The sequence below is a fragment of the Marmota flaviventris genome, chromosome 1 (genome assembly GCF_047511675.1).
Source record: "Marmota flaviventris isolate mMarFla1 chromosome 1, mMarFla1.hap1, whole genome shotgun sequence".
NCBI classification, from domain to species: domain Eukaryota; kingdom Metazoa; phylum Chordata; class Mammalia; order Rodentia; family Sciuridae; genus Marmota; species Marmota flaviventris.
Window position 1 is genome coordinate 63523018 of NC_092498.1, and position 26507 is coordinate 63549524.

The following is a 26507-nucleotide window of genomic DNA, read 5'->3' on the forward strand; positions in this document are numbered from 1 at the left end:
TTTAATTATGTTTTAATAACTTATCTTTCAAATGACTTACTGTTCTCTGAATATAAAAGCATGAAAAGATATACTTGATAAAAGAAAAAAAAAACCCCAACTGTTCTTTTATGTTTTATGGCTTCACAAAGTAAAAAGTGATGTACATAAATATCACAATCCAGGCAGATCACTTGCAATTTGGTTCAGAGTTTTGGTGTCAAGCATATCACTTACTACTATGTGAGCAAGGGAGTGTCATGGTACTATGAGTTTGAATGATGTAAGAAATAATGAAAATATGTGATCAGAAGGGTAAATATCATTATGGCAAGGAAGTTTTAAGAACTATTAGAGTAAATTATGGAGACAAAGAGGATCCATGATCATGGAAGTAGAGTGAATGACACAATGCAGTTCAAGTCACGTACGTAATGAAGGGAGATTAAAGAAGATCCTGATTATGACAGTCATAGGTTTGTAAGTGCAGGACAATGTGCCAGAACATGTATAAATATCATCTTACTTAATGCTAAAAGTATTGTATGTGTTATTATTTCATTTTAGTAGATGTGGGTGTAGGTTATAAACATGCAATGACTTGTTCATGAATGAACAGCGGTATTTCTACACATCAACTGTGGTAAAACTCTAGAGATTCTCAAACAGTGGTTGCCACTGTTACTGCTGAACTATTTCAAGTCTATGCGGCAATAGTACCATTAACCCTGGAAAACGTTAAAAAAGAAACATGCTTGAGGGATGGCAGTAAGTTTCCCTATGAGCTTCTTTTAGTTTGAGAAGCCTATGGAATATCTAGTTGAAAAGTTGTTTGTTTGTTTTTCATAAGCAAAATTATCATCTGTTGTTACACTGACTGTCTATAATACACATTAGTTGGCACTTCATTGCTTAAGTAAGATTATATTATTATGATGTAGAATTTTTTTTTATTGCTAAGCAAATTTATCAAACATATTAATGTTTTCCACTATGGAGAAAGTATACCCAAGTGCAGCATTCATGAACACACCCAAATGCAGTAGTTCACATCGGTGTCCATTTGCTTTATTCTCCTTTGGGCCACATGTTTTCTCTTAAAAAGGTTTTTGGTAGGGTTCTCTACTATGTTTTTGCATTTTGACCTTTCCCCATAATTTAGCAGATATAACCCTTTCTTTTACTACCAAAAATTTACCATTTTTAAGGCCTAACACTATATTTTCTAGACTATTTATTTATTGGGAATTTTACCTCCCTTTAAATTGCTAGTTAAATTTATTAGAGTTATTATTGTTACTGCTCTCGTACAAAGTAACATAACATTTTAGTGGTCTACTCCAACCAGAGTTTTCCCTTAAATCCTGTTATTTTCAATGCATGATGTTGAGGAATATGAAGTTTGTTCAGTAACCCACATATTGTATTACAGCAGAAACAATCAAATGAGGATCTTTCCCCCTTTTATTCTGTTTTGTGCTGGGCATTGAGAAGATAGTGTCCACATATATGATAAACACATGCTCTGCCACTGAGCTACAGCCCCAGCACCCCACCCCCATGAGTTTTATACAAAGAGAAATGTCAAAATGAATTTATTGATTTGGGAGGAACTACAACATAAAAGGGGACTGAAAGAATGAAAATAATTTAAATCCCTCATAGAGAGAATTAGAAGAGAAAAGATTTGATGATAGTGCTCTGGAGATATTTGCAGGAGAGACTGAAGAAAAAGAGGGATCAATGAGAGAAAATTGGCTCTTGGGTCCTTTGTTCCTTGTATTATTTATTCATATATTCAACAAATATTCACTGAGGCAGGTTCTCAAAAGAGAGGAGATTGTGAAAATGACACAGTTCTTCTTTTTTGCTGTTCTAAATATTTAAATAGATGCATATTCCATAAATGTTCTCATAAATCATATTATCCCAAGTTTTCTGTTAGCCTTATGTGGAATTTATTTTTCTCTCAAAGACCTCTCTTTGGCCTCCTGTAGGACCTGAAATGATGCCATGCTGGCTTGAGTTTCATTGGTTCCAAGGGCAGAAAATGGAATACCTTGCTTTCCTGACTCATTTTCCAATCATCTCTTACCAGGTATAAATCCCTTAAGGTGATTCATCACACCTTTGAGCATTAGTTAAGAGATACAATGTAGCATTCATAACTAGTGTACTCCTATCTCCTCCTTTGGGAACTTTGTAAATGAACACAGGCACTGATTTTGAGCTTGTTATGATTATACTCTTTGGCGACCAGTAAGTGTATTTACACTTGTTTTTGTGTCAGTTTTTTACAGCTCTCATCAGACTTCCCAACCAGGATCCATGTGGTGGTAAAACAGAGAAACTGTTTTAGTCAGGCTGGTCTCTTCACATAAATTTTTCAGGATATATAACTTCACCTTTCAAGCTACAGTGCATCTTCTTTAAATTTTAACTAAGAATATTAGAGCATATTGGGTAATAGACCCAAGTTTATAAAGTGAACTGTTATTAAATATTGTGCATTTAATTGTTTAAAATTTGGGATTTTGAATTTAAACTGTCAATTTAGTTACTTTTCACACACACACACACAAAAATTCCTATCCTTGAAAGCATTCTTATCTCAATATACATTTGCTATGGATCTAGTATAGTTGGATTCTTAAAAATGATTTATTAGAATCTTTAATAAGAGCAAAATAATTCATTATTGATAAATAAGGAAATAGCTTAGTCACCATAAAAGAGTTTCATTTACTTTATCTCACAGTAGCCTATATATATATATATATATATATATATATATATATATATATATATATTCCAACACATATACATCAGAACATGTATGTGTGTATGTACACAAATGGTACTTAACTTCTTATGAGGTGTTATGTCTCAGTAAGCTCAGGATAAACTGAAAATATCATAACTGCAAAATGCATTTAATATGCCTAACCTACTGAACATCAGAACTAAGCAACACAGTATACTATCAAATGTCTGCTGTTTACCATCCTGATCATGAGACTGGGAGTTGCAGCTACCTGCTTCTGCCCTATATCATAAGAAATCATGGTATAACACATCTCCAGTTCTCCAGTTAGAAAAAGATCACAATTCAAAGAGTGGTTTCAATTGAGTAGACCTGCTTTAACTCTATTGTAAATTAAAAAAAAAAATCATTAACATGTAGTTATCACACATCAGTAAACACATGTGTACAAGTGTATATATATATATATATATATATATATATATATATATATATAGAGAGAGAGAGAGAGAGAGAGAGAGAGAGAGAGAAACTTTCTTATTTAAATTTACCTAACTGTATATTATGAAACATAACTATGAACTTAAGCTAAAAAATTACATCAATTATGTATGCCCAAAGTAGTCAGTCATTTTTTATGACAGACATAGAGAATATTATATATTTTATTAATGTTTAGTCACAAAATCCAACACTTGCAACAGTTCTCATTGATATTTTTAATACCATCATTAACAATATATTCATAAGAAGCCAGTTATATCTACATTTCATTTAATTTAAAATTAGTTTACTTGGTATGTGACTCTGTATAGATTCACTTCTCAGTTAATATAATTCAATTTCACTCTTATCATCCTTATTCAAAACGACTATTTTCCAAGAAATACAAATCAGCATGGTTATATCAAGTGGCATCTGTAATAAGTATATCATTTTTTAAAAGTGAAGTGAGGTAATCATTGAAATATTTGTTAAGTGTAATCAAAGCTTTTTTCATTTATGTTATGCCAAATTAGTGTATAGGAAATAGCTATCCGATTTCACAATTTATCTGATAAAAACAAGTAGGACCTGCTTCTAATTGAATAACTGCAAAAGAAGAAGAAGTAGGGAGGGGGAGGAGGAGGGGGGGAAGGAGGAAGAGTAAATAGACCTGGACCCAAACATTATAAGGTAGAAATGAATCTATTCAATTATGAGGGGGGAAACGTGCTATTCAATGGTTTCTTTAATTACTGGAATGGATTTAGAGTCAACTCTTGTGAAAATATTTATACTACTTATACTTATTAAGTTAATAACTTGGGTTACAGAAATTAAATATTACGTGACTGTTTTTTCATAAATCTTTATGTAGTAAGTCAAAAAGAGGCAGAGCAATTAAACAGACAAATCACATTTGTTTGGGATACATAGGCTGATTTGCTTAAATATCTTGAATACTACTACTTAAAAGAAATCATTAGATTTATAACAATTGTAGAAATACATATTGGAATGATTTGATTTGGAGCACAGAACTGTCATCACCCTTCCCCATTTACTCTTTCACCTGCTCATGTGGTGTGCACATGTGGAGTGAAAGTTAGACCTTTGCATTCTGTTCAAAGAGATATGTGTGTCTAACACAATATTGAACATACTATGTCACCAATTTCTTCTTTATGATGCCCCAGTTTGACATACAGTAGCTCTTTCATTGCCTTTCACATAATATTTTTTGCAGCTATATTTTCTGTAATATATAACTCATATCAAAATGGGTTTCAATGGTTCATTGTTGAATGATTTTTAACAAAGAAAAATTCTGTAAAATATTTTAAGCATTCAAATATATAAATATTATATAAGGATTTTTATGTAAAAACATTAAACATAGCATCATGAAATTCTGTTAAACTTTTTGATAAGCTTAGTGATATAATTTTTTAACTAAACAATTAAGTGACAAAGTTAAGAAGATTTGAAAGATATTTTTACTTGTCACTTTCTTTCAATTTCTTTCTGATTTATTTATCTTTTTAAATTTCCTTGATCTACAGATTAGTTTAAAATGCAAATTTTCTGATTTAAAAATTTATTCCATACTCAAGGATCCTTTTTTTTGAGGTCATATATTTAATTAGTGAGATTACTTTTAGGAGCATAATTACAGTGAGACTATAGACTTTAATTTTTTATTAAGGATCATTAAGACATTGAGTCTTTTTATTCATTGTGTGATATTTCAGATGTTAACAAACAAAAAATTTTGTAATCTTTTCCTTATCGGTAAAATTTCCATATCCAGGTGCTCATGGCATTAGACCTGGGAAAGTAGTCATTCTCAGTAGTATGATCACACTCTCAGGAGGTTATTTAAGGTACAAGGGGAGGTTTGGGGGTTACTATAAACCAGGCTATTATGGCATTTAAAGCCTGGTGGGTCATTTGCTTAATATTCCTAAAGTACTTAGTACTATCCCTCATTACTTGCTAATTGCTACTATAATATAATACTTGTGCAGCTAAATCACTTAGAATTAGATGTGTCTGGTCCTTTCTTTCATTTCCCTTTAAAAACAAATCATTTGCTTAATTTGTATGAACATAAAATTTTCAGAAATAAAGGAACAATATACAATGAAAGAATGATTGTGCTTTTGTTTGGAAATTTGCCACAGTTTACCCTTTCAGAAATCATGGATCCAAAGACAATGGTACTCATGTTATTTGCCTATCTACATCGCTAAATCAGTACTTGCATTTGTAATGATTAGCTGTGAACTATTCAAGCATATAACTATATAATTATATTTTCCAAATATTTGCTCCAAAAACAAAAGTTTGATATACATTACTATGATTTTTTTTTAACTCACCCTTGTGTTGTGGGATTCATCAATGCCATTCTTTGATTGCTATGTAGTATTCCATTTTGGGACTATATTATTGTAGGATTTGTTTTTCCATTAAATTATTGAAAAATACTTGGATTACTTTAAGGTCTAAGTTTTTATAAATGAGATTTTTTTCAATATATGCTTTGAATGTGTACAAATACTTTCATTTATATTTGGTATAAACCTACTATTGCAATTCTTATAGAATATGCACATGTTCAGGTTTATGTGGTACACTAAGTTTTACAGGGAATCAGTATTGTTTTATTAGCAGTAATATCTGAACATCCTAGAAATTTCATATGCCCTTTCAGGTTTTATGCTTCATATTGGGGATATAATGGTTTATCATAATGGTTTTAAATTTGTATTATCTTGATGATAAATCCAAGTCCTTGTCCCAGGAGCAGCATAACAGAGACCCAAGTGGGCTGGAGTACACTTGGTCCCAGCTGCATGACTACCTGCTATTGTACCTGGCCAAGTGTGAACAGGTGTCTCAGGTACTGTGCATCCACATGGGTGTAGGCCTGAGGCACAGAGAGCCAGGGCATATCAACCTGTCATCATTCCTTGGTGGCCCTGCCCATGGGCCTGGTGCTTACACTGGCTCCACACAGTGTTGCAACTAGGATGGGCTGACCTCAACCTCATGGGAAGCTGGGATTGCAGTAAACTGGAAAAAACTAAAGGGGGGCAGACCTGAATGGACATTCAGACTCAAGGGTTAACCAATAGCTTTGGTACTTTTCTGTACCCTGATTAGCATAAATTTTGACTAGCAGCACTGACCCAAGTGCTATGTAAAGCCTAGACTTGGACACTCAAGTGGCAACCTGCTATGAGGTCCTCTCTTGCCCTCTGAGAGTTCCGTTTCCATTCTGTAAAAGATCCTATTCCTTTTACTCTTTCCTTCCATCATCTATGAATTTCTTCCCCAAAGAAGTTGGCAGTGAGGTGCTATGGTCTGCTGCAGCCCTGGAGGGCATAGCCTATCATTAAGAGCTGATACATATTCATGGCTACAGAGGCCTGCAGTTTACACAGTTACCCACCAGCAGAATCAGAGAAAATCTGGTTTTAATACTAATAAATTGTGAGCATGTTTATAAATCAAATAATCATTTGGTTTTCTCTCCTGAAGTTTGTTTTCAAAACTTACAAAAGTATTTAAAAAGGTTGTCTTTTATTGTTGATGTCTAAATGTTCTGGATATATTCTGGATATGAGTCTTCCCTCAGAGACACACACATATAAGGAAATTTGTCATATTTTACATATAAATTAACTCCTAGGCTTGATTTTTACCTTTTTACTCTCTTAATAATGTTTTTTTTGATGGATACGATTATAATTATTTTTATTTAATAATCCGATTTATTATTTTTCATTAATTTTATTTTAAACTGGTACATAAAAATTAAACATATTATGGAGGTAACAAAACTCTACCATTTTAATAAAAGAGAATTTATAAAACATTTGTCTTATGATTGGCACTTCACTTTATTCTGCTTAAAAATTATTCTCCTTTACAGGATTAAGAAGAAAACTTCTTCTTTGTTTTCATTATTTTTGTTGTTTGGACAATAGCATTGACCCTGAATGCTACTGCAGGATCTTGTGAGGGTGCATGTGTATGCACCTGACCTCATCTATGCAATACTTAACAAATGTTTATTATATGCCTGTTGCACAAGACGTAGGGCAAAATTTTAAAATGAAAAATATTACTAGAGTGTTCCATAAGGATCATATGACATAATATAGAAGATAAAATTGATAATAAATTAATACAATTTAAGGGGAAATAAAGTTAATTCTTAATTCAAATGATTTTCTATGGGAGTGTTGAAGAATAAATAAATATTGATGACCCTGAGACTAGTGACCAGCACATTCTAAGATGTGCTGACATCAGAATTGGAAATGGAAGGATGATAAATAATGAAAGAAAGGGCATATGGGTTTAAGTATACTTAAGTCAGGGAGTGACTGGGTGCTTTAGAAAATATAGGCCAAGAGGAGGATATACAGAAAATAAGAATAAAAGATAATTTGAATAACCAGAAATAAATTTCCAAAGAGTCTGGGATTTATTCTTTCGGCAATAGGCAGAATTGAGGTTTCTTGTGTATGAGAATGGAATGATTTGAGCTGTTTTTAAAAAGTGAAACAAGGAGAGACTGAAGATATAAAAGTTGAAGATTATCCACTTGTTTGGGCTGAATGAGCTGGACTCACTCATGGAAACAATAGAAAGGAAAAGAGGGAGAAGGAGACTTATTCAACCCCAAAATACTAGTTAAGTAAAAATGGCACTTAACAGTATTTGGTGACTAACTGAATGTGTTGGGTTTTGATAAGAGAGTGGCAGGATGTTCAAAGAGTATTTTTTATTGAGATGGAGTAGATATTTTAAATAATGGAGTGAATATGATAATTTTCTCTGTCAAATAAGAGGGAAAAAAGGTAAGATCTAATTGAAAACCCAACATCACTGCTCTCTGCAATGATAAGACCATTTATTCATAAAAAGCTAGTGCTATAATTTAGATGGGGAGTATCCTCCAAAGACCCATGAGTTAAAGGCTTGTTTGCCAACCTATGGTCCTCTGGCAGGTGGTGGAATCTTAGGATGTGGGGCCTAGTGAAAGAAAGTTACCTCATTGGGGGTATGGCCTTGAAAGGGATATTGGAACTCTGGCCCCTGATTTTCTTTCTCTTCTCTTCCTGGCTGTCATTCGGTAAACAAGAGTACTCCTTCATATGATTCTGCCATGGTATGCTCTGATAATACAAGCCCACAGGCTATGCCACCATGGACTAAAACCTCTGAAACTGTGCGTGACTATAAACATTTTATCCTTAAAAATTAATTATCTCAGATATTCTATCACAATGACAGAAAAATGACTAATACAACATGTTTTGGGCTTGTGGCACATTGTGTCATTTAGCCCTCAAAAATAACTATAAATAAGATAGCTGGTATTAACATTAAACAGATAAGAAAGCTGGATCTTACATAACTTTGTCCTAAATTCCCTAATTATTATGTGACGGAATCAGGATTTAATCCCATTTCTCTATGACTTTATATCACATGCTTTTTCTACTGAATGTTTGTGTATTTCAAAAATATATTTGGCAACTGTTAAATGAGTGTTCAAGTGAATTGATTATTTAATACGGAAATGAAAATGGAAAGAATGAATGGTAGCTTAAATAATCATGTGCCATACATTAACACAGTCTCTGGTTAAGCCTACAGAACTGTGGGAAGATAACATAAAAAATTAGGAGGGTAATCTCATTACATGTATGTGAATGTCATCTCTTACCATTACTACATTCTTTTAAAATTCCATGCCAGAGAGTGGTTGGTTACATAAGAACATAATTTTGTTTCATATCAGATTATGAGAAAGAAAAGTATTTTATTTAAAAATATATTTCTCTCCTAGCTTAATATTTATAGTTCCTATATACCCAAACAATAAATATAAAATTGACTTCCCATATCTGGGATCACCTGAAAATCCCAACACACCATCACTGTTCTTACTTTATGGGAAATGAGGGAGCTCAGGTCACTTAAATAAAATCTACCACATTGAACCCAAATCTGAGCCTAGACTTCATGTCTAATATTGATATTGATTCTCTGGTGATCCAGTCCCTTCCTACAGTATTTGTGTCTGAATTCTCTTTTTCTATATACTAGTGTTTTACTTCCTGCCTTAGTAATGACCCTTTATTCTGTTCTTTCAATTTGGGGGCCTTGCCTTACTTTTCCCAGGCTCTAAGGAGCTGAAATCACAATGCTTCAATGCCACCTGTTCTTCATAAGGCTTGCTGTTTACATTTCTGTGTCATAACATAGGGTCTGTTCTTGCACTTCCTGTTAGTAGCCAGGTTACCTATGCAGACACCCCAATGCTAAAGAATTCTTAAAGTTGCTGTCTGACAAGACCACTCAAAATCACAACTCCTGTTCTATTTATCAGATTTCTTTCCACCATCATATATTACATAACCATCATATATTCAAGGCAGGGAATATATGTTTTCCATATTTCTTTAGCTTTCCATATTGCCATATTTAATACTAGACATATATTTTGTATAAAATATTTGCTACTTTAATTTGTATAATTTTGCCACTTTAATTTGTATCATTTAATTTTTTACAAAAAGTTAAATGATAATTTTTTGTCAGTAATGTTGAAAAAATGATATTTTTTACTTCCTAAGATTATTATGATAATTACATGAGTTAGTACATATAATGTACATGTAAAGGCCTTGGTCTGAGATCTGGGAAATATTGTGTGTTCAATAAAGAAAATCTGGAACAATGATTATATTTCACACTCAGGTACAAGCTTTTGTAGTACCAGGTATTTTGTAAATATATAGTCAAAGCATCTTTGAATGAACCAGTTATAAAGTGAAATTAACTTTAGTTTGTAATTTTTATTGAATATTTCAAATAATTATTTAAAACAAATATTCCCTAATAAATATAAAGTAATTTGCACACATTTTTTTATAATAGAATTGGGTATATTCCAAATACATATGAGGAATATGATTCAGAGTTTAAATAAAAAACAAATATTAGCATATTTATTATAACTGTAATATTAAGTCTTTTCTACATTCAAAAGGCTTATATTTTGTCATCCAAGGAATCATAGTATCAACTCACAAACTTTTATCACAAGTAAATTCTAATAAATTCAACCATGGTTTATAGTGCATAACATGAAGTAATGGTAAATCTTTGACATTCTGTTCTGTAAAATACTAACATAATGTTCTCTTTACCCTATTTTCACCTAGATGATTATTATTATTCTTCACCTAGATGATTTAAGGAAACTAATTTTTTTTTTGTTTTGTTTCCATTAAATTATTTTCAGTGGTAAAAAATGAAAACAATACAGCCTCATAAAAATTCATTAAAGCAAATAATGCATTTGTCTTTTACATATCAGTATAAAGTATGGAATAAAGCATGACAATCTCTTAAATTTTAACCTCAAAGGATTTGCTCATACCTTAGACTTTTGATTTTAATTTTTTTTCTCCTTACCTTGGGTAGGCTAAAAGTTGAAATGGATTTATAACAATAATGATGGCATCTGGAAACCATTCTTAGCAATAGACAAAGCCAAAAGACCATGGAAGCACCATGTGAATACAACATTATAACTTTAGCTATTTGGTTAGGTATTTAAATGTCCTTAGGTAGTTGTTGCCTTTCTTTTGATATGCAGCTTTGGAATCCTAATGCTAATACTGTACTGATATTTCCAAAATACTGACATGAAAACTATCCTCTGATGTCATTGTTTCCCAAGACTTCAATTAGATGGCAGTACATATGATGACAGGAGTTTCTTCATTTTTTTAAAAAAAATTTACAATATTTTTGAATTAAACCTGCTGAATAGCCATAAATTACATGGCATTAGTTAAATAATTGTGGATAAGTAATTCAGGAAATAGATTCATTTTATGTTGTGAAATTCATCTGCAGGATATCAGAGTGCATTTAAACCAATAGACCATGAGGAAATAAGATGCAGATATGCTGCTTGAGTCCACAGTTTTCATATGTGAAAGATTCACTGCCCAGAAAAGGAGTGGGAAGGAAGAGACAGATGGCATTTAATATTAAAAATGGAATTTGTTCTATAACTTTGAAAGCTTAAGTTCTTGGCATTTTATTTCATTTCCTTTTGAGATTATAATGTTATCATAGGGCTCTCTTAAATCTCCTTCTAATCTTTCAACTTTTTCTATCTATATATAAATGTGCATATGTATAATTTATCTATTATATTGATATATACATCTGTGTTTCTTCCATCATGTATCTTTTATCTGAAATCTACACAGGCTGTATGCACATAAGAAATTAAAATGGAATATTGAAATTTCCCACGTACAAGTAATTACCTTGATACAAGTGGGTCTGTAGTTTGGAGGGAATTTAATATCATCTGTGAAATCCTCAATGAAAATAGATATTTTTATAACCATTTATAGAAGATGATTTTCATACAAATTAGGTAAGAGTAGGATCCTTGTGTTTTAACCAAAGTTTCATATATTAATTACTGATTAAAATGTTAATTACCTATCTTCCCAAATTGTCTCAGATTTTACAATGGAGTCATCATCTATAAGTAACAAGATCAGTCACTTGATGGAGACTATGCAAACAGTACTTTTTCAAAAGTTACTAACACATAGGAAACATTATATTTTGGTTAATTTTATATCTTAATTATTAGTTCTTCAAAATATATATGTATTTATTCTAATCATCTACAAATTGGAGACCACAGCCCTAGCAATGAAAATAACACTATCTTACATGTAATAACTAAATCAACTTAGCAGTATCCTAGAATAAACAATAAATGCTAAGCTATGGCTGACTGAATGAATGCCCTAAAATCTTGTGTTAATATATTGCCTACATTTCTTCTACATTCCAAATTTAAAATAAGGTTTACAGATTGATTAGGCAAATATTTCTGAAGGACTTTAATATTAAGTGTAGTCACTTTCATTTTATTCATAAAGATCATATTTAAGTACAATTTTACTATAATTTAAATCATTTAATATTTTGCCCTTAACATATAGCAATAAAATTTGGAAGCTAGAAGTTCCTGGAACAACATATATCAAGCACTGAAAGAAAATGGATGCCAACCAAGAATTTTGTATCCATCAAAATTAAGCTTTAGATTTGTTTATGAAATAAAAACTTTCAATGATAAGCAAAAGTTAAAAGAATTTACAGCTAGGAAACATGAACTACAGAACATCCTTAGTAAAATATTCTATGAAGAAATAAGAATCAACAGTGAAAATCATCAGAGGGAGGTATTATACTAAAGGAAAACTAATCAAAGGAGAAACCAAGTCAAGTTAAATAACTAAAATAAAAAATAATGGCTGGGAATATAAATCATGTCTCAATAATAATCATGAATGTTAATGGCCTAAACTCACCAATCAAAGACTTAGTCTAGATGATTGGATAAAAAAGAAAAAAAAAAAGACTCAACAATATGCTGCTCCAAGAGACTCATCTCATAGGAAAAGACTTTCATAGAACTGAAGGTAAACGTTGGGAAAAATCATACCATTCACATGGACTGCAGAAATAAGCAGGGTTTTACATCTTCATATCAAATAAGGTAGTTTTTAAGCTAAAGTCAATCAAAAGGAACAAAGAAGGACATTTTATACTGCTCAAGGGAACCATACAACAAAACGACATAACAATTATAAATATATATGCCCCAAATGATGGAGCATCTATGTTCATCAAACAAACTCTTCTGAAGTTCAAGAGTCAAATAGACCAGAACACAATAATTTGAGTGACTTTAATACATCTCTTTCACCACTGGATAGATCTTCCAAACAAAAGCTAAACAAAGAAACTACAGAACTCAATAATACAATCAATAACTTAGACTTAACTGACATATATAGAATATATCATCCTTCAAAAAGCAAATACCCTTTCTTTTCAGCAGCACATGGGTCTTTCTCTAAAATAGACTATATATTATGTTACAAAGCAACTCAACAAATTTTAAAAAAAGTAGAGATACTACCTTGCATTCTGTCAGATCACAATAGAATGAAATTAGAAATCAATGATAAAATAAAAAAATATAAACTGCTTCAACACCTGGAGGCTAAATAATATGCTACTGAATGAACAATGAGTTTCAAAAGACATCAAGGAGGAGATTAAAAATTCTTAGAGGTAAATAAGAACACTAGTACAACATATCGAAATCTCTGGGACACTATGAAGGCAGTACTGAGAGGAAAGTTGATTGCATGGAGTTTACTCCTTAAAATAAGAAAAGGTCTACAAATAAATGACTTAATATTACATCTCAAATCCCTAGAAAAATTAGAACAAATCAATACCAAAAGCAGTAGAAGACAGGAAATAATTAAAATCAGAGTTAAAATCAATGAAATTGAAACAAAGGAAACAATTAAAAAATTGACAAAACAAAAAGTTGATTCTTCAAAAATAAATAAATAAATAAAATTGACAGACTCTCAGCCATGCCAAAGAAGGAGAATGAAAACTCAAATCACTAACATACATGATGAAAAAGGAAATATCACAACAGACACTACAGAGATACAGAAGATAATTAGAAATCATTTTGAAAACTTGTACTCCAATAAAATAGAGTATCAAAGGCATTGACAAATTTCTAGAGTCACATGATTTGCCCATATTGAATCAGGATGATAGCTAAAATTTAAACAGATCAATTTCAAGTGATGAAACAGAAGATGCTATCAGAAGCCTACAAACCAAGAAAAGCCCAGTATGAGATGGATATACAGCAGAGTTCTGCAAGACCTATAAAGAAGAGCTAATACCTATACTCTATAGATTATTTCATGAAATAGAAAAAAGAGGGAGCAGTTTCAAACTCATTCTATGAGGCCAATATCAATCTGATTCCAAAACAAGGCAAAGACACATCAAAGAAGAAAACTTCAGACCAATATGTCTAATGAACATAGATGCAAAAATTCTCAATAAAATTCTGGCAAATCGAATACAAAAACATATCAAAAAGATCGTGTACGATGATCAACTTGGATTCATCCCAGGGATGCAAGGTTGGTTCAACATACGAAAATCAATAAATGTAATTCATCACATCATCACTTAAAGAAAAGAATCATATGATTGTCTCAAAAGATGCAGAAAAAAATTAACAAAATACAGCAGCCATACATGTTCAAAACACAAGAGAAACTAGGTATAACAGGAACATATCTCAATATCATAAAGGCTATCTATGCTAAGCCCCAGACTAACATTATTCTAAATGGAGAAAAACTGAAGGCAGAGTTGGCCTCTTTCATCAACTTTATTTAACATATTTCTTGAAACACTGGCTAGAGCAATTAGACAGATGAAAAAATTAAAGTGATGCAGATGGGAAAAGAAGAACTCAAATTAACACTATTTCCTGATGATAGGATTCTATACCTTGAAGACCCAAAAAATTCCACCAGAAAACTTCTAGAACTAGTAAATGAATTCAGCAAAGTAACAGGATATAAAATCAACACCCATAAATCAAAGGCATTTCTGTATATCAGTGACAAATTCTCTGAAAGGGAAATGAGTAAAACTAACCCATTTACAATAGCCTCGAAAAATAAAATAAAATACTTGGGAATCAATTTAGCAAAAGATGTGAAAGACCTCTTACAACTAAATCTACAGAACACTAAAGAAAGAAATTAAAGAAAACCTTAGAGGATGGAAAGATCTCCCTTGTTCTTAGATAGGCAGAATTAATATTGTCAAAATGATCATAGTACCAAAAGCACTATACAATTTAATGCAATTTCAATCAAAATCCCAATGACATTCCTCATAGAAATAGAAAAAGAAGTCATGAAATTCATCTGGGAAAATAGGAGACTCAGAATAGCTAAACTAATGCTCAGCAAGTAGAGTGAAGCAGGTGTCATCACTATACCAGAACTTAAACTATACTACAGAGCAATAGTAACAAAACAGCATGGTATAGGCACCAAAATAGACTGGTAGACCAGTGGTACAGAGTATAGGACACAGAGAATAACCCACATAATTACAGTTATCTTATATTAGACAAAGGCGCCAAAAACATACATTGGAGAAAAGATAGCCTCTTCAACAAATAGTGCTGGGAAAACTGAAAATCCTTATGCAACAAAATGAAATTAAACCCCTATCTCTCACCAGGCACAAAACTCAACTCAAAGTCGATCAAGGACCTCGGAATTAAACCAGAGACATTGTGCCTATTAGAAGAAAAAGTAGGCCCAAATCTCCATCATTTTCAGATTAGGCCCCAAATTTCTTAATATGACTCCTATAGCACAAGAATTAAAATCAAGAATCAATAAATGGAATGGATTCAAATAAAAAAAAATCTCAGAAAAAAAATCAGGTGAATAGAGAGCCTACTTCTTGGGAGCAAATTTTTGCCACTTGCACAGCAGATAGAGGTATATAAAGAACTCAAAAAGCTAAAAATCAATAAAAAAAATCCCAATCAACAAATGGGTCAAGGACTTGAACAGACACCTCTCAAAAATGTTTAACCTCTCTAGCAATTAGAGAAAGGTAAATCAAAACTAAGATTTAATCTCACTCCAGTCAGAATTGCAATTATTAAGAACCAAAACAACAAGTGTTGGTGAGGATGTAGAGAAAATAGCACTTTCATACATTGCTAGCAGGACAGCAAATTGGTGAAGCCAATATGGAAAGCAGTGTGGAGATTCCTTGGAAAGCTTGGAATGGAACCACCATTTAACCTAATTATCCCACTCCTTGGTCTATACCCAAAGGACTTAAAAACAGCATACTACAGGGACACAGCCACATCAATGTTTATAGCAGCACAATTCACAATAGCTAAACTGTGGAACCAACCTAGATGCCCCTCAGTAGATGAACGGATAAAGAAAATGTGGGTAGATATACACAATAGAATATTACTCAGCATTAAAAGAGAGTAAAATCATAGTATTTGCAGGTAAATGGATGGAGTTGGAGAATATAATGTTAAATGAATTTAACCAATACCAAAAAACCAAATGCAGAACATTTTCTCTGATATAAGGAGGCTGATTCACAGTGGGTTTGAGAGAGGGAGCATGGGAAGATTAGATGAACTCTAATGGAATTAAACCAAAGGGTGGCAAAGGAGTGAAAAAGATGGTGAAATGAGATGGATATCATTACCCTGAGTACATGTATGAAGACACGAATGGTGTGAATATACTTTATATACAACCATAGATATGAAAAAATGTACTTTTTATGTGTAATATGAATTATAATGCATTCTGCTGTCATATATAACAAATTAAAATTTAAAAAGGAAAAATATTCAACCTATAAAGTTCACAACAGCAAAAAATAAAAAAAAAAATTGAAGAAACTAAAAAATAACCAGAATTGTCAGCAATAGAACCTGAATAATGAAAATACTAAGAGATATTCAGAAAAAAGGAAGAAAGAGAAAAGAAAGAGGGGTATGTCAGTATGATATATAAGGTACAGAAAACAGTGCTAAGAAAGGAACATAGAAATAGAAAAATAAGGGATATGCAAGCATTTCTGTACAAAACAGTTAAAATAAGTCCTATAAGCTTTCAATAGGAAATAACTGTAAAAAGAAAATGTGATTTGGGATTTGAATAACATTGAGGTGCTCTAACATTCTTGAAGTGATAAGATAAAGGGTAAAAATATTATTATTATTATTAAATATTGATAAATGAAGTATGTATTTTAAATGTTTAGTACAACCAAGTTTAAAAAATAGAAATAAATGTGAGCACATAAACTAGGAGAGAAAATAATAAACATAGAAATAAATGTTTAACAAACTACAAAGAAAGTAAGGCACAATTTAAAAAAAACTGGAGAAAAAGACCAAATATTAAAAGTACAGAAAAAAAATTTAGAAATAATTCCAAACAAATTTGTAATAATATCAACTAAATGACTCCAGAAGCAAATATGTCTGATGATAATTAAATATAACAGCAAGGATACAATATGATGATTACACAAACATATCTATGAGGATAAATTAATTTTGAAAGTAAAACTATTTTATACACAGAAATGTACAAACATATATGCCTATTGTTTTTTATATTCACTAGCAATAATTTTTCATACAAAGTTTAGAGTTAAAAGCAAGAAATAAATATAGTCACTACATAAGGACAAAAGTTTCCATTCACTAGTGAAATGTGGAAGTTTTAAAGTCTTATATGCATATTATATCAGGTCAAAAATGAAACAAGATAGTCATAATTATAAATTGTACTATGTAAATACACTGACTTTGGGAGATTTTAACATTTTCTTTAATAGTTCATTGATGAAGAATTTTTTAAAAGGTCAGGAAAGACCAAAGAAGGCTATAATAACTGATAAAGTGTGAATGATTATACATATATAACATATGGAGATGATTTTGTTTCAATGCATGTGTATGTGAATTCATCCAATTGTAATAAAAATGTGATAAAAATCAACAAACATTATTTCATGTTACATGACTTATTTTGAGGTGATTATGATTTGCCCTACCAACTAACACCAATTTTGCCCCATCAAATAGCAGTCACAACCCGTGACAAGTCAGATACTCATCCAACACGAACAGCCTAACATGTTAGCCCATTGTAGTTTTAATGATGAGAGATATAAAAGTAATGGATCAGAAACAAACTCTGAGCAATAGCAGTAAGTGCAGTAATAGCAGTAATAGCCTTCCTTTGGACTGGTTTCTGTTGTCTCTATTTATAATGCAAAGAAGGCCGGCTGACACTTGCACACTGTTTACATTACAGGAGAGAAATACTGAGCTTAAGAAACCTGATTCTTTTATTTCCAAAGGGAGTCACTGACTCTGTCCTTCAAGATCTTTCACTACAAAAACATACTTGAAAAGATAGTCTGGAACAAAGGGACATTAGTGCTCACTCAGAAAATCTGAAGCAAAGCTTCAAAGAGAGAATAATACAATTACTACCAATTATTTCCCTTGTTGCAATACCCATTGTTTCTATGGTTAATTTCCCTATAAATCTGCAGTTCTACTGGCCATAATAATTAATCTGATTGACAAAGATATGGGACAAAACTTATTTAGCATTGCTCATACAGCATTTAATTAAAGCTTCCACCAACATGACACCAAGCAGCAAAATGCAACCAATTTGCAGAGTTGACCTGGATCATGGCCTCCAGGGTCATAAACCCACTCAGCTGAACACATGCCATAAACTTTCAGAGCCTGCCTTAGAAAGCCAGATGGTATATATATAAGAATGATATAAATATACACACATATTTTTTTGGTACCAGGAATTGAACCCAGGGGAGCTTAACCACTGAGCCACATTATTAGCCCTTTTAAATTTTTTTATTTAGACACTGGGTCTCACTAAGTTGCTTAGGGCCTTGCTCAGTTACTAAGGCTGGCTTTGTACTTGAAATTCTCTTGCCTCAGCCTCCTGAGCTCCTGGGATTACAGGTGTGTGCCACTGTGCACCACTTGGTTGATTCCTAATCCAGAAACAACAGGATGTGTTAATAATTGCACAAAATGCTGATCAGTCTGAAAAGAAGTTTGGGCTAATTCCATCATCAAAAATAACCCTGTCCAGTGAGTTGAAACTGACCTGAATGTCTTCCATGTCTAAGGTAGTATTTCTGATCACAGAAGCTAAAATTAGGGACAAATTTTATGTACATATTCTAACTGAAAAATTCTCATAATGGAGATGTGTATAACCACCCACAGAGCAAGTAACAAGCAACTATCCCATCAGCAGCTTTCCCTAGTAACCCAGAGTAGCTTAGTCACCTTAGGAACAGAGCTGTGGACAGCTTGGTCTTTATGACCATCTCTAATAGGCAAACAATTCCATGTCTTGAGAAAGGAGGCAAGATAGTGCCCCATTTTAACTGTCTGGCTGGCTGGTATCCTTTAGAATTCCCAGTTTGGTCTAACACTTGATTTTTGATAATTCAGTATACAGGACAATAAAGAAGCCAATTTCACTTCATCAAGTATCAAGACGTTTAAATTCCATTGAATCTTGATCCTTGATTTTATCTTTTCAGTATTATTTTGATGAAATTGAAAACAAAAACCACACGGATAATTTCTGTTACATGTTTAATCTCAAAAGTTATCTTGTCAAAAAGCATCTGTGTGATTGAGCTGTGAAGTCAAGCAGATAACTTTTTCAGGAGACTTCATTTTTTTTTTTCCTGAAAGAATGAACTATGGTTATTTAGACTTGTGTATTTGGCAGATATTTTCTTGAAAATAAATGATCCAAGTCTACTATTTCAAGAGAAATAGCTGTCAGTGATTGTTTTCAATGACTGAGCTCGAGCTTCTAAGCAAAAATTGAAACTTTAAATCACTTATACTGCCATTGAGATCTGGACAGTGTCTCAATACACACTTATCCAATGAGCTGGGTGAGGATATTAAAGAATATGTTAAGATACTATATAAAGAAATTTGGAAGATCTGCATAACTAATTGAACTAATATTTCCCTACTGATCATTGCTTTGTTTTCTTTGGGGGGGGATTAAGGCAACTATTGTCTTATCAAAGGAAAGACAAATGCTCCATTTAGGCACAGTATCAAGATCAAATTTCAGGATCTTTGGGTAACTTATGGCATTCTCTGTTGAAGGAAGTAATGGTCAGTATGTGAAATTTAGGCTCAGATAGGGGTTATCTCAAGCCCGAGAGCTCTGGACTAGAAAGGCTAGTAATGCTGCCCTCAGCATACCTGAAATATAATGATGTAACAGGAGCAGAGAAATATAACAAGTACTCTGAGTGGGAATGGGGAAGAATCAGAGAAATACAGTAAGACACTTGTTCTTCCAAACTTTGAAGTCCTGAAAGGTAGACCCATACTAGCATCCTGGGCCTGGGAAATGCTTCTGCTAAGCATCTGCCTCCAGGCCCTAGCAGTAGTTTCTTAGTTCCTTGTTCAGTTTTGGTGATATTTTCCTTTCCATCCTCATATTTGCCACATATGAAGTGTCTATGCAAGTAACATGCTCCTTGGGGACTGATCAGTTTTCAAAGCCAGATTCCTGCTCTTAAAAAATTGGTGGCCCAGTGGTTGTTTTAAATTTTAAATATTTTCAATCACATTTTCTGATGGCCTCAGCTGGTGGTACGATTGGTAGTTTAGCTCTCCAGAAAAATTAGTAGATTTATCTATTTAATTTTCAGCTCCATGTACAATAACTGTACTCATTATTCTTTTGGCATTATAATTTCTAATGTAATACATTTCTTTGTCTCTTCTTTATCTTTCTAGTCAAGATTATATCTGTCAGGCTTTGAGAAGAGCACATTTATTTCCCACAAACCACCCTCTCACCAGTCATTTTTTCCAACTGAAAGCTCCTTCCAGGTGCCATCTTATTCAATTTAGTTTTCACAATGGATGGGGTTATTTTGATAGCTGAGGAGATTGAGAAGTTAGCTGATTTTCCTAAGATTACAAAGTTACACAGTGACAGATATGGACATTGAAGCTTCAATGATACCAGACACTGCACAATTGAGCATTATCCATTGCATCTTTAACAGTGATGGTAATGGTTTACCATCATCAAGCAGGACAGATGTGAGCTATGTGGATGTCTTTATGCTAGATACAGTTAAGCAGTCTGTAACAGAAGTTACTCAGAAGCTATTATCATTATATTTTAAGTTATTCTAGACATGTTCCTGCTGGAGTGAAGCTGTCACTTTGCTTTTTAATTTCTTCAGTTCCAAGTAGTTTAAAGCTATGTTAACTCTCAGCACTTCAGGGCTCTAAAAATGTAGTCCAGACAGGGAAGTGATTTTCTTTCACCAGATTCTGTAAAGATTAGAGAAAGGGGTGCTTGGTTAAAAGCAAGGAAAAGCAGAGGGTGTATGCATATTTAAAAGGTGTTATGAACAGGTGGTGAAATATTAAACCATATTTAAGGAGACCTCAACCCCATGTGTGAACTCATTTATATCTCTGCTTTCTAAACCATGCTGCAATGTCTCCAAAGTCATAGAAAATTAATCTGAGAAATAGTATTAATAAAGCTTAAAACTCAGTTACAAAACAATGCAAGCAGCTCATTTTTGATATTCACCACTTCCCCCCATCCACAAGAGTTCCCAGGCGCTTTAGGTTTCTCATTTACTACTCCAGCAACAAAGCCACATATGCTTCACATTTTTTCTTCTCAGCAATTGCGCTGCTCTTATCTTCCAGTATTGCTCCCTTCTAGGGTATGAATAGGAAATTCATGATTAATTTCTCCATGCTATTGGGTGAATGAATGCTAATTGCTAAATGTGAATTCTCTTCTGAGTGATCTAATTGCATTTTAACAGAGTTTTCTAATTTTCTAGGGTTTATAGTAACATAACCCAAAGTATTGAGATAAAAGCAGTAGTTATTAGTCTTCAGGATAATGGGATGAATAACTTCAGAAAATAAAGCCTAAGGACTATCTAATTACCCGATTCATGGAGACTTCAACTTTATTCTCCCAGACATATATCAGCTTCAATGTACTTAATTACACATACTACACGTTTTGAAAAATAGAGGAACTCATATATATATAAAAGGTTAAAACAAATTCCAAATCATTAATTTATGATTTCACCTTGTATTTCCTTTAAATATAAAGAAATATGTAAGCCATTCATTGAATGATTAACTTTTGCTGTTCATTTTCAAGAATACATGTGCAATATTTGTAACATGCAGAAAAAAGATAGGTGGAGTTAAAGAGAGGTATCTGTGTGTTTGTGTGTGTGTGTGTGTGTGTGTGAGAGAGAGAGAGAGAGAGAGAGAGAGAGAGAGAGAGAGAGAGAGAGAGCACATTAGGTTGAATGTTAAAGGAGAGTGATTCTGAGGAAGTGACTACCTCTTGGTCCCAAAAGTTTTATAGTTAAAAGATACCACTTCCTGTATAAGGCCAATCATTCTGAGATAAAATTGTTTTCTTCCTTCCTCTTTAACTGTCATTGTCATGGGAATTGTTTCAGTGAAACTGACTCCTGATGACAGTGTGAGTGAAAACTGACCTTCCCTTAACTCATGAAGTCTCAGCAAGGCTCCACCATCAACAGCATTATGTTCAGACAGATCCTCTAAAATAGAGCCTGGGGAATTTATTTTACTAAAACATCACAACTTATTTCTCAAACATTGGTTTTGTGAAGAGCAAAAGACAGATAAAACAGAGAATAAAGAATAAGAATCTGTATAGTTTTCTCTACTAAATCTCAAGATTATATCAGAAATGTTTTTTAGAAATGTTTATTTGAAATATGCATTCATATAACAAATATTCAGGCCCTGTTAAGTTTAAAGAACAAAATACATAGTTAAAATTATTTCAGAGCCAATAGTTAGAAGGACCAACTCTCCTGGTTGCTGCTCTGTCCAGGTTTTGGAACTGAAAGTCCCTCAAACTGGGAAATTCCATTGTCCAAGGTAAACCCAACATATGAATATTTGCACACCTATTGCTAATAGAACATTATCCCTGTTTTGGTCAGATTTTTCATCACTGTAACCAAAAGATCTGACAGGAACAATTAGCAGAAGAAAAGTTTAATTTGGTGCTGATGGTTCCAGAGGTCTCAGTCCACAGATGGGTTTTCTCCAAGCTCTGTGCCCGAGGTGGGACAGCTGTCGTGACAGGAAGGCATGGCAGAGGAAAGCAGCTCAGGACAGGCAACAAGAATCAGAGAGGAGACATTCTCCCATCAGAGACAAACTATAAATCCTAAAGTCACCCTCCCAATGACTTACCTCCTCCACCAACATGCTTACTGCCTGTAATAACCACAGAGTTAATTTGTACCAATTAAGTTTCAATTCTCATAATCTAATGACCTTACCTCTGAATGTTCTGGCATTATGTCACACGTGACCTTTTGAGGATATCACACACCCTGTCCCCTAAAAGCTCATGCCCATTTCACAATTCAAAATATTTCTAGTCCATTTCCAAGAGCCCATAGTCTTTACAGTTTTATCATTATCCAAATGTCCAAGTTCAATGTCTCCTGAGACACAAAACAAAGTCTCAGCATGACCCTCCATAAAAATCAAAAGCAAGTTACATATATACAATAGAATGGCAAAGAATAAACATTTCCATTTCACAAGGGAAAAATAGGTACATAGAAAGAGTATATGGGACCAACATAACACCAAAATCCAGCTGGACAAACAAGTCTTGTGGCTTCATGTTCAGCATCTGGAATTCCATGGTATTGATATGTTCTCTCCAAAGGGCTTGTATAGCTTCACCTCATGATCTTGTTAGTTGCAGCCTACATGGCTTTTCTCTTGGTTTACCTCTGCTCAGTTCTTGCAGCTTCCCTCAGCAGATGTCCCGTGTTACTGGCATCTCTTAATCTTGGTGTGTCTCTATTGCAGTTTCAGCTTCCTCCTCACATCTCCATATGATGCTCCACATCTTTGCTCCACATCTCTCAGGGTTTGCCACCAGGGACTCTGACCCTGCTGCACTTTCACCTCTCAGGCCTCCTTTTGAAATCTTGGTGGAAGCCTCCATGACCCCTAACTCCAGCATGTTGCATTCCTACAAAATCAACATAACATGGTTACTGCCAAGGTCTGTTGTCACTTCAAGTAGTAACCAATTATCCTGGACTACAGCTGCAGCAGCCCCTGAATTCCTAGACAGCTGAACATGGTGAAAAACTCCTTAAAGCAGTGTGCTGCCATGGTCTCTTCTCAAGGAATTTTTATATTCTACCCTTGAGTCTGAGATGGGTATGATGTTGTCAATTCATAATATGTCCTCAGGTAATATTTCCTATCATTTCTGTGTAAAGTATTTAGCATTTCTTTAGTAGCTATAATCTCTTTAACCTTCCTTAATCCCAGTTTTACTGGATATTTTATGGCCAAATTTCAGGTTTGTCAAAACTTTCTTCTTTTTTCCCTGCTATTGTTTATCACAGTAAACTTGGCTAAAAGATGCCAGCAATATCCATGCCACCACATGAATGCTGATCCCTTGAAATTTCTTCCACCTGATTAATCAGTTCATGACCTGTAAATTAACCTTGCAGAAAGTCTCAATACATAGATAAAATTTAGACAACTTTTTACCATAATATAACATGAATGACCTCTAACCCAATTTCAAATACAATCCTCATCTTCTGAAACCTCATGAACATAGTCTTTACTGTTGACATTCCTGATGATCTGGTACTCTGAACATGCAATACAATCATTCATTTAGCTCTGTTTACAATATTACAAAGATTTTCTATCTCATATCTCAAAATGTTTCAAAATGAGTCCCACAAATTCCAAAAAGCTCCAAAAGCTTCTGATCCATATAGTCAAGTTAGTCATAGCAAAGACCCTACTTTTTCATACCAATTTCTCTTTAAGTCATCATTTTTTGTCACTGTAACCAAAAGACCTGACAATAACAATTGAAAAATGAAGTTTTTTCAGAGGTTTCACTACACAGACAGTTTCAGGACCATTGTTCTTGGGACCAAAGTGAGGCAGAACATCATGAAAGAAAGAATGGCAGAGAAAAATCAGCTCAGAACATGGCAATCAGGAAGCAGCAAGAGAGTTCTGCTCACCAGGAACAAAATACAAAGCCCAAAGAAACCCCCCAGTGACCTACCTCCTCCAGCCACACCTGATCTGCCTACAGTTACCACCCAGTTAATCAATATCAGTGGATTAACCCACCAATTTTATCACAACACTCATAATCCAATCATATCACTTTTAACATTTTTGCATTGTCTTGCACATGAGTTTTTGGGGACACCACACATGCAAACTGTAACAATTCCAGAAAAAAAAAAAAGGAAATTTAAATGGCCAACTTCATACTGCAAAGTATTTTTGAATTATCTGGAACTGACAGTTCATTAGCTAACTTGGCCTATGGACATACTTTATTTGATGTATTATCTATTGGTACATAATTAATACCCCAATATATGTTCTCTCAAAACAACTTATTTATTATCTCACAGTTTCTAAGGGATAAGAATCTGGGCATGGACTTAAATGCCTTATTTCCTTCATTGAAAGGAGGTGGAGGCTGACTTCAGTGCCTTGTCAAACGAGCTTCTACAGTATAGCAATTTGTTTTATCAAAGAAATCTAGCAAGACATTGAGACTCCTCATAAGATAGCAGTCACCATCTTATGTAATCAAGCCATGGAAATGATTTGCTGTATTCTGTTCATTGCAAATAAAGTCACTAGATTGCACTCCAGGAGAGAAATTTGCAAGAACAAAAATAGTGATAAATGGGAACCAAAGGAGGCCACATTAAAGTTCGCCTGCCAAACTTGGCTCTCAGATAGTTTTAAGATAGACGTGTGTGTGTGTGTGTGTGTGTGTGTGTGTGTGTGTGTAGGGGGGAGAGGTTATCAGGATGGCTTCCATCTAGTCATCATTCTCTCAAAAAAATCACTATTTCTGAATTCTGTTATTTAATTGCTTTCATCTCTTTTTGGTCTTAATATGAGTGAAATAATAGACTACTCTCTTTTGTCTCTAGTTTCTTTAATTCAAGGTTTTGTCTCTGAGAGTCATACACATTGCACGTATATCATCAGGTTATTCTCCATTGTATAGAGTATTTAGTGTACTATATTAATATATCTGGATTTATTGATGTATTCTACCATGTCTGAAAGAATGTTAGAATAAATCATCTTGAATTATACATTTATACACCTCAATTTCCTCTGCAAAAGGTTTTTCTTCACTTTAATTCCCCTTTTCTTTTAGTTTTTTCATGACCTCAGGCATCCTAGCCTTAGTTCAAATGGAGATTTCATATGAACTTATTCCCACAGGTGTTCCTGATTTAATATTATCACCTTAATAGAATCTATAATAATCTCTGGACTTTAGCAGAACATACCTCCCAAGTGAGAGAGCAATTTGGTAATGGGAGATGCCTTCTGATAAAAATAAAACAAAATTACTCTGTCTAATGTCAAGATAAATTAGACCTTCAAATTTCTTATTGTAGTTACAGTTGATAGTTTCTTTTACAGAATAGCAAATGGATCTCTGATTTAAGGTGATAACATATCAGCTCCTTAACAAAACACTCTGAAGTCAGGTGCTCATTCCCTAAGTATGCCTTTGAAATGTTTTGAAGTGACAAATATACAGAGACACATGTGCACTTTGGGAAACAA